At 42.8% G+C, this 10,795-nt stretch overlaps 1 protein-coding gene and 1 non-coding gene across 2 annotated transcripts in view; both read right to left on the bottom strand.

The window, feature by feature from the left end:
* LOC115370359 (mucin-5AC-like) overlaps positions 1 to 3,530 on the bottom strand; it is a 100,073-nt gene extending 96,543 nt beyond the window's left edge. The window contains exon 1 of the mRNA XM_030067348.1: positions 3,318 to 3,530. The gene's annotated coding sequence lies outside the window, so the exon portion shown is untranslated. The remainder of the gene's footprint in view (positions 1 to 3,317) is intronic.
* trnar-ucu (transfer RNA arginine (anticodon UCU)) lies at positions 1,781 to 1,872 on the bottom strand. The gene is given in 2 exon segments: positions 1,781 to 1,816; positions 1,836 to 1,872. It is a non-coding gene; the product is annotated as a tRNA-Arg (tRNA).
* Positions 3,531 to 10,795: the final 7,265 nt, after the last annotated feature.

The following is a 10,795-nucleotide window of genomic DNA, read 5'->3' as shown; positions in this document are numbered from 1 at the left end:
ATAAGGCGGCGAAAACACTGGATGTCTATACATGACAGAAACAAAAGGAGAGAGGTACTTTGAGTCAGAGGTGAGGAGGTGTGAAAGAGGAGAAGAAGGCATGAGGAGGACGAGGAGGAGGAGGGACAGGAGGCTTCACTCTGTCCAAACAAACGGAGTCCATGTTGAAACTCCTGCTCGCTGTTTATTATTCTGACAAACTCTCTCTGAATCCTCCACGAGCTTCCATCCTTTCATCCCTCTGCTCATTCTTCTGTTTTTTTTTTCTTTCCAGGCCAACGTTAAGAAGCGGGACAAAAACACGAGCCTGAATTTACTTTTTTTTTCCTCCACATTGACCACATTCCTAAATCGCTGCGGTCGGAGAAAAATGTAAAGCTCCCCAAATAAAAAAAATCCACTTGATGTCGATGCATTTTTGAAATTCTGACAAAGACGTTTCAACCGGTTTCATGAAACTCGTTCAAACCTCCGACTTCAACGAGCAATAAAACCTTCAGAGCAGCAGAATAATCTTTTGTCTTCTGGGTCTTGCATTTCCGATAAAACATCATGTGAAAGCAGCTGGCTTGGTTTGGCCCAGATGTTTGGACTTTCCCACCAGCACTTGAATGCAGCATAATAGCGATGGATTACACACAAAAAAAAAACATGTCTAATGGAAGAAATCCAGATCAGATCATCACCAAAATCCACTGAGATCAGTCCGCCAGAGAACAGACAAATTAGTCCCCTCTTAAAACCAACTTTTATGAGATCTCCTGATTTTACTGAGTTTTAATTTTACTGTCTTTTATTGTCTTTTATCGGTTTTTACTCCAAACTGTTTTTTTTTTTTTTTTTTGTTGTTGTTTTTTTTTTTAAACCTGATGGGTTTCTTACACTGCCTTTGTGAAGCACTTTATAATGCTGATTTTGAAAAGTGCTCTATAAATAAAGATTACTATTATTAGCTTTAACAGTATTATCATTATTGGCATTAAACCATCTCATGATGCCTTCACTTGCACTGCATTCAGGGAAACCTGGACATCAAACACTTTGACAGGAAACTAGCCAAACAGATAAGAAAACAGAGACGCCTCATTCCTCAAATATGAGCAAATATAATCATCAGAAAGAGGGGATTAGAAATAAAGGCTGCTCTCTACCAAACACCTGATATCCTCTGCAGTCGAGGTAAATAAAGGCCCCGGCCAATATTTTAGGAAAAATGTTATATGTCTATTTTTCCCATTTTTTTTTTCATAAATGTGACTTTTTAATCTCAGAATTTTTCTTTTTTTCATAAATTTATAACTGTAATCTCAATTTCTGATTTTTTTTTTTCCTGGTAAATTTGTGACTTTATAATCTCAGAACGTCTGTGTTTTTTTCTGGCAAATTTTTTAGTTTTTTTTTTTTTCTCGTAAATTTGCCTCTTTAATTTCAGAGAATATCCATTTTTTTTTTTTTTTATCATAAATTGACCACTTTAATCTGGAAAATTCTGAGTTTTTCTCAGCAGTGGCCCTGGTACACCGTCATAAATCTTCCTATATGGTAAGAATAAAAAAATTTTTAAAAATTAAAAAAAAAAAAAAAAAAACATTTTTGTGCAACTAACTTTAACTTGAGTTCTACAGCTCAAGCGTCCAGTAAAAGTCATGAATTTGATTTGCATCCTCACTGGAAACGCTCCAGCAGCAGGTTTGTGTGCAGCTTCATCAAACCCGTCTGAAGCTGAAACCCTTAAGTGTGAACTGTGGGAGTCAGACAGACAGCTCACTGCGCTAAACATCGACTCTGGTGGGACTCGAACCCACAACCTTTGAATCACCTCTCCAGTGTTCGGCTAGAAGTCCAATGCGCTATCCGTTGCGCCACAGAGCCACCGGCTACTGAAGGATTTATCTTCCCTCCATCCTTGTTGCTAAGCGCTCGGCGTTGCTACGTTCCAGATGTCACCTGTCAATCAAATAAAGTGGGCGGGGCTTGGATGGCTGTTGGGAAAAGTTCAATTCTCAGCTGGAACAGATGGAGAACTGATGACAGGACCGGCCGAGTGGCTGCTGGGTTTCAGGAACGTGAATCTTCAGGAAACACAAATTTGAACTGAAATGATTTGTGTTTTCAGTGAAACGACAAAACGACCAGACAGAGACACGTGAACTGAGCTGAACTGTTCACACTATCTTTGGTATTAACAGGATCAACACTCAAGATTTAGCAAAGATTTAGCTGTCATCTGCCTGCCAACACACTGCCTCACACACACACACACACACACACACACACACACACACAGAAATAGAATTCCATTAGTGTTTTCCTTATGCAGCAATCGAAGATCCTTACTGGCTGATGCACAGATATGCAGTCCCTAACGATTTAACCTTCACACACACACACACACACACTCACGCGCACGCACACACACATATGCACGCACACACACACATAAGCACACAGTTGGAGCCAAGTAACCAAATGATTACTCACTGTGTGTCTGGCTCTCAACCAATGAGGACAGATTCAACTGCTGTTCAGCTGTGTGTGTGTGTGTGTGTGTGTGTGTGTGTGTGAGAGAGAGAGAGAGAGAGTGAGTGAGTGAGGGAAGCAGTTTACTGACTTCTACAGAGCTAAAACCAAACTGTAAGGAAGCCTTGGAGAGAAGACACAATTCTCTCTCTCTCTCTCTTTCTCTCTCTCTCTCTCTCTCTCTCTTTGACACACACACACACACACACACACACACATAATTAGCTGCCGAAAGGTACTAAGCCTCTCTTCATGACTCTCTCTCTCTCTAGTGATAGTGATAGATAGATAGATAGATAGATAGATAGATAGTTTAGCAGTTGATCAGATCATGATTATTGATAGAGAAAGAGAGAGAGACGCAGGACTCACTGGAAAGCTCCCACTACAGTCTGCAAGTTGCTCAGAATTGTAAAACACACACACACACACTCGCGTAGACACACGTGCGCGCGCATATCTCCACTTTCCAGAAATGCCATAAACGGGCCGCACGCACGCGCACAGGCACATTTGCCGCTACAAGCGTGTAAAGGTTTTTCCTGAAACATCAAATTGCACCCGGTGCCCTGTTTCTGCCTTTTTAACACAGTATGACAACCCACACACACACACACACACACACACACACACACACACACACACACACACACACACACACACACGGGCTTAAATTAAATGACAGGAGTATGTTTTCCTCACTGGAACAACAAGGGCCTGAAGCGACACCTCATCACTGTCACTCAGCCGGTTCATGTGCAAAAAATCCCGGTAAAAGTGAGAAAAGCTGGCGGTACCTTGGTGCCGGTGGAGAGGGGGGACATGAAGGTCCAGCCGGGGAGTCCCCGCTCACTCCGGTGGTCTCCCGACCAGCTCTCTCTCCTCCTCCCTGTCCGTGTCTCTGTCCGTCTCTCCGCGTCTCTCCGGCGTCTCCGAGATGTTTCACCGGACAGACCGGACGCATTGGACCGGATCAGACCGTCAGTCTGCCCGCTGCTGCAAGCCTGAACACACCGCCTGCCCTCTGCCGCTGCTTGTGTGTGTGTGTGTGTGTGTGTCTGCGCGCTCGGCTCGCTCACGCGCACACGCACGCACCCTCCGAGTAATTTCCCAAAAAAAAGTTCTCCTCAGTCCCGATCCGTCTCCTGCTCGCCGAGCCTTTTACGCACAAAAAAAAAAAGCGAGAAGAGAAATCCACCCGGCGCTGCTCTCTCTCCTCCGCCTCTGAGGAAAACTGAAAAAAAACGGCCAAAGTGAGAGCGAAACGTCCTCACCGTCCAGAGGAGGGAGAGAAGGCAGCCTCCCCGGTGCTGATGTGATTTAAAAAGAGGGTTTTTTTTTCTGAATGGAGAGATGAGCTCCGGGCGGCGGAGTGTGTGCTGGGCTGCAGGGAGGGAGGGAGGGAGGGGAGGGGAGGGAGGAGGGCCAAAAACCTCCAAGAACAAGAAAAAAAAAATGAAAAGTTAAAAATGAGACACTTTCCCGTTTTTGGAAAAACTCTGCGACACCAGCTGAGGGAGGAGAGCGCGGAGGACAGCTCTGCCGCGCAACAACAAAAAAAGATGAAGTGAAGAGGGAAAAGTTCGCTGGATGTTTCTCGGTCCCGTTTCTGTTTCTGACGGCAGGAAAAGTTTCCGACCAGTTTAAACTCCTGCTGGAGGCTCCGAGCTGCAGGACGGAGCAGCCGGATGATCCTGCATGGGAAAAAACAGACCAGTCGCGGGGGCGCGCCTGATAGGATGGACGGAGCCGCTCGCCAGGCGGGGGCGCGCACCGCGAGAACGAGAGAGAGAGAGAGAGAGAGAGAGAGAGAGAGAGCGAGGTGGGGGTGGAGGGGACAAGAGAGATGTAAAAGTAATTATTTCATTATTTCATTGTATATCCTTTTATTTTATTATTATTTTTTATTACTCAATCAATAAGGCCCATGTGAGAAAAAAAAAACTCGCAAATTTATCTCTCCGAGTTTGTTTTTTTTTTTTCGTGACTATAATTTCAGGATTTTCAAGTTTTTCTCATAAATTTGTGATTTTTTTTTTTTTTTCTTAAATTTAGCCTACCACTTAAACCTCAGTGAATATCCAAGTTTTTTTTTTTCTCATAATCCTGTGAGTTTAAATTCAGATATTTTTTTTCTCAGAACACCTCCCCTCTTGCCGTTAATAATTCTTCATGTTTTCATCTGAACCTGCTGATAGTTGATATTTTGTGCCAATATTCATCTCTGCACTGGGTTTGTCCTCGCTGCCCCGCCAAGCTTTGTTTAAACCCTCAGAACTTTAGTTTGAAATTCCAGTGCAGATCCCAAACATGAGCTTCTGACTACCAGGGAAATGTGTCTAACACGATGCACCAGACATGTAGATCTTTTCTGTCTGATGTGATTCTGCAGCCTTAAAACAAATCAGCTGCGTCTTGGCTTTGAATATTTACCTCAGTATCAGAGTGATGGAGCTTCAGCAGAGACACAACATGGAGGAGACTGTGCAATTATATTTTGTTATCACTTTTATAGGACAATCAGAGGCTGAGCGGGTCTACACAGGAGGAAACTGCATGGAGAAAAACTCTAAGGCTTCTTAAAGGGAAATTTAAGGGACAAATCAGAGGTTAAGGGGTTACAATTTGAAAATTACTACAAAAAAGAAATGAGAAACAACAAAACAGAGATTAAAGAGATTAGATTACATCTCTTTTTAATGAGAGAGGATTGTAAATGCAAAATAAAAAGATGAGAGATATACCTTTAAAGAGTTTCAAAAATTAAAAAAGTAAGAAAAATTAAAATACAAAAGCAAAGAGGAATAACCTCTTTTATATCAGAGAAGGATGTATTTATTTAAATCAAGTAAAGTGATATCATCAAATGGCTTCCTTTGTCTCAGCAGCAGCACACACACACACACACACACACACACACACACACACACACACACACACCCCTGCAGAGCCCCTGCAGCAGCTCTGTGACTGACTGATGTGTCAGCCGACCTGCAACTGGCCCGTCTGACTGAGTCACACACACACACACACACACACACACACACACAGGCACGACCTAATGAGCATCAACAGCGGGTAAACAGGGCAGGTAGTCATGGTAACGGCAGGTGTAAACCACAGCGCTTCAGCTTGTAAACACAGGAAGCTGCTTCCTGAGGAGCCTCAGCTGAACTTTATTGATCCAGATACGTGAACATTTGTCTGGTGACCAGAGCAACAATAAAGTTATGACAGAGTCAGAGTCAGGAGGAAACACCTCCGTGTGCGCATCACCAGTAATATCAGAGCTTCAATCAATCACTTAATCAATCAACCAATCAATCACTGCTTCTCTCCAGTTTGAGGAAGTTTTAAAACCTGCAGGAAAACTTAACAAGGATCTTATAAGAGACAATACTCACTGCTGCCAGAACCTGTTCTCCCTCCTGCCCTCAGGCAAGAGGCACCACAGCCTGAAGTGCAGAACAACAAGGTTCCTAAACAGCTTCTACCCACCTGCCCTCAGGCTGCGGACCTCCTAACACATCCAAAACACACACAAGTGCAATTAATCTTGGTGCATTTTTTTTTTTTTTTTTTGGTGCAATATAAGGTTTTTAACTTGTTCAGCGCAATAAGTGGTTTTATTTATTGTTTCAGTGCAATATTGTCCAATACCTGTCCTGTGTTTTTATACATACACACATATACATATATATATATATATATATATACCTCTTATATACCTCTTGAAGCTCATCGAGAGAATGCCAAGAGTGTGCAAAGCAGTAATCAGAGCAAAGGGTGGCTACTTTGAGGAATGTAAAACATAAAACATATTTAGAGTTATTTAACAAATTTTTCTTTGCTACATAATTCCATATATCTTGCTTCATATATTTGATGTCTTCAGTATGTATCTACAATGTAGAAAGTAGTAAAAATAAAGAAAAAAAACATTGAATGAGAAGGTGTGTCCAAACTTTTGACTGGTAGTGTATAATTTTATTTTCCTCTACATTTTCACTATAACTGCAGTTCTGCTTTTTATCATGCTGACTTCTGTTTTCATTGTGTTTTTGAATCGTGTCTTTGCCTGTGCTTGTGATTTTGTTCTGGGTACATTTTAGTGTACTGACTGAATGACAACATTGAAGGAATCGGAATCGGAATCGGAATCGGAATCGGAATCGGAATCGGAATCTTCTCGTTGTGATTGGTCGGCTGATAAAACTACATGCTGACATCACAGGCTGTAACTTTCTGACAAGCTGAAAACAAACAAACAAACAAACAAATAGCCAAACCGCCCTGCTGACTGAGCTGACAAGATAACAAGCCAACATTCACACATGTGCAAATGTTACGCTGGATCCGATAAGCGGTGTGGGTTGTCATAGCGCCGACAGCAGCGACACAAAATGCAACACTGATGCGCTGCCCCCTGGTGGACACACTTTTTACCTCGGACAGCCACGTTACATTTTGGACGACTGTTTCATTCTGTTGTCTCTGACACAAAAAGTCCAAAATGTGCCGTGACACAGCGTGAAATGAGGCAAAATGACCTTGAACATGTCGAGGTGTTTACACACACCATGTGACACGTGACGTCACGGCGTGGCGTGCTGAGGAGAAAATGAAAAGTTTTAAAAATGAACATATTCTAACATCAGCAGCAGGAGACGCCTCATCAACTCAGTTTGAGTCGATGTATCAATAAAACTGAATATCATCATATTGTGTGTGTTTGTGTGTGTGTGTGTGTGTGTATCTGTGTGTGTGTGTGTGAGTGTGAGTAGTTTTACTGAAAATATATTTCAGCTGACGATCTTAATTTACCTCAGTTACTTACAGTACCTCATCTACCTCAACCACTTACCACACTCACACCTCACACACACCTCACACACACACACACACACACACACACACACATTCTTTGCCACATCTGTTTCTGTTCAAACAGCCAGTTTACCAGACTGCACCAGTTAAAGCTTTATACTGGGAAGACAAACACACACACAAACAGATGTAAACACACACACAGGAAACACACACACACACACACACACACAAACTGATGGAATGCATATACAAACAGAAGCAGACGCAAGCAAGCATGAACACAGAAATATAGACACACACACACATTTCTCTCTCTCTCTCTCTCTCTCTCTCTCTCTCACACACACACACACACACACACACACACACACACACACACACACACTTGCAAGGTAAACAGCGCTGGTACGTTGGCACCGTTCCTGACAGTGTTATTCCAAACTCAGACATTCCACAACTCACTTTCCTCCAGACAATTACCCTCTAAACGTGTGTGTGTGTGTGTGTGTGTGTGTGTTGTCCAGACCTGGAGCCTCTCTGCAGAGGTCACCAGGTCGCTCTCCAACAAAGGAGAAGGACAAACTGCAGCGACTAGTCCCGAGTTGTTCTCAACAATACTTAAAAAAAAAAAAAAAAAGCATTTTTGTCTCTGGTCCAACGCGGCGGCTCCATCCCATAATTTACCAGCCACTTTCACTCGTTCACCAGCCAGCCGGGGGTTCAGAATAGAAAGAGACTCCAAATTACTGCTGTGAAAAACCTCGTAACTTTCAGTTTTGGTGTTTTTAGCTTCAGCTGCAGGCAGACAGAGACGAGTCTGAAATCTGCTTTCACTCTGTCAAAAATGCACAGCGGTCAAATGAAAAAAACAAAAAAACAAAAATCAAGGCTGTTTCTGACTGCAGGATCGCACACACACGCATGTACACAACGCAAATGAACGGAGAACAAAGGCGGTACTGTGACCTGGAACATCGCCGTTCCACTGAGCCGAGCGGCGATCAAGAAATCAGCCGACTGTGCAGATTTCATGCAAAATCCTTTACAGGAGCTTATCACAGCACTGAGGAGATTCTGTTGTTTCTGTTTTGTCTGCTGGTCAAACTTACATTTTATTATTACATGTATTACTGAACTTATTATAGCACAGGCTCATTATTTTGGGATTTATGCATGACTTATATTTTTTAAATTAACATTTTTAAAAATCTAACATACCCCCTGCAGTACTCCAAGGTACCACTAGAGGAGCACCACTGCTCCACTAGATCTGTTATCATCTGTTCCTGTTGTCAGGCGCTCTTAGCCACTGGAACATTAGCTTTAGCCACGTTAGCAGAGCCCGTCTACGGCGAGCGTTGCCACTCTCCATTAACCCCCACTGTATCGAACTTGGTTGCAGTTCCACCGTAATTCCACTAGGGGTGATCGCGGGCGAGTGCAGAATGAATGGGGCTCTATGGAGCTAAACGACTAGATTTGTCTCTTACTCCTGTTTATGGTTGAAAAATCGCAAATACTGTTGTAGTTTCTGAAAGTCCAGTATGGATTATAGGTTAAAAGTGAAATTAGCGAGGACTTATATCCTTTCAGTTTCCTACAGTTTGGGCTGTTGTTGGCCATAACACGCTAGCATTTGCTAATGAATGCTGATTGGTCAGTGACAGACTTGCGGCTGTTTACGACGAGGGATCCCACTTGATGGCACCTGAAGACCAAGAGAAACGGGAAACACCACTCTTAAGGAGGACTTTTCCATCAAAGTTGATATTTGTGTGTACAGAGAATGTCTAATATAGCACAAGCGGGCTCTCTCGAGTGTCTCCGTCTGCTCTCCGGAGACGGGCTCTGGAAATCGCCGTAAAGCAGCACCTCTCTATGTGTGACGTCATCACACTTTTTGAACGGCTTTTCAGAACAGATAGGTGAACTTAAAAAATCCAATATTCAGCTGAGTGTATTTTTTTAGCCCCAACTTTTGAAAACAGTATTCAAATTACTGGAAAAAAAATTACTTCCAGAGAAAAGTGGATTTTTAGGGGTGTAGCCCCATAGACTCCCATTCATTCTGCACTCGCCCGCCAGCGCCCTCAAATGGACAGAGACGTGTTTCCGAGAACCGGAAGTTAGACGAGAGTGCCACTTCTCCCTGTATTAGACATTCTTTTACGTTAGTTAGTTTTCCTTAGCTTAGCTTTCATTAGCTGCGTGGTTCAGGTTAGGAAAAGGTGATGGCTGGACTGAGCTGGACTCCAGTCTGGACTGGATCCTGGAGCTCTGCAGTGAAGCTCTGTGTGGTCCATCCACCCCCAACCACCTCCGGCCGGCTGTGAGCAAAAGTTAGCTAGCTCACGTTAGCATATGGTGTGTTAAGTTTGCTAACCTCACATCACCATCACCTTCAGCCATCTTGATTAACCCTTTCCTAACCTTAACCATGACCTTTTTCTAACATTAACCAAGTAGCTAAGCTCTCATTGTCTTTATCTGTCCTGTGTAAAGTGTGAGTGTTTGTGTGTGTGTGTGTGTGTGTGTGTTGGTGCTGTGACCCCTGACCTTTGCAGCTCTGATCCTGTTTACAAGCTGAGATATGAACACTTTAATGTCATAGGAAAGTTTCAACATGCTTTCATTCCCACTTTTAAAAGTGAGACCAACTATCTGTCAGTTTAACCGTACGGCCACCCGGGCAGCTTCAGCCACCAGGGGGCACTAGAAAAAAATCCAGTGCCCCCACCAGGTTTTTTTTTTTTTTTTTAAGCATAAAACTGTTTAAAAAATAACAATAATAATAATAACAAGGTTTGTTCTTGCAATAAGCTACCTACATTTCACCAAAAACTTTTGATGCTAAACACCAAATTACAGACGGTCTGGTCGGCCTGTTGGTGCTGCCACCTTCCACATGCACTCATCATCAAAATAAAATAAGAAAAAATAATAAAATTTTAAAAACAGGTGTAACCACAGCCTGTAACACAGTCTGAGCCGGCATCACTTCATTTCACAAATGAAAATGAACAAAAAAAACAAAAAAACAAATGAAATTCCTATGTATTTGAGATTGAGTCCACTGTGGCCTCCTCTGCCTTCTTGTCTTTGTCACAAACAGACTGCTGAATTAAAAACATACAGAATAAAAGAGAATAAAACAAAATTAAATGCCCCAGAAGTCAGACAGATGCTTGGATATATGAATGAATTATGGTCAATTATGTTAAAAAGCGCCATGTTTTTGTTTATGCCGTTAGTTATTGTGTTAGCAGCCCCTCACTGAAAGCCTCCAGATTACTGCTGTCACAGTCTCGGTTGTTTCAAATCAAGCCATTCAAATGTGAAGTCGACCACACGGCGGTCTGAAGGATCTGAGCCGAATTGTTTCCAGTCCCGCAGTGACTTCATGTGGCTGCACATGCTGGCTAATAACCTTTTTACAGATATTACT

Source organism: Myripristis murdjan, chromosome 13 (genome assembly GCF_902150065.1).
Source record: "Myripristis murdjan chromosome 13, fMyrMur1.1, whole genome shotgun sequence".
NCBI classification, from domain to species: domain Eukaryota; kingdom Metazoa; phylum Chordata; class Actinopteri; order Holocentriformes; family Holocentridae; genus Myripristis; species Myripristis murdjan.
This window is presented reverse-complemented; position numbering and strand designations above follow the sequence as displayed.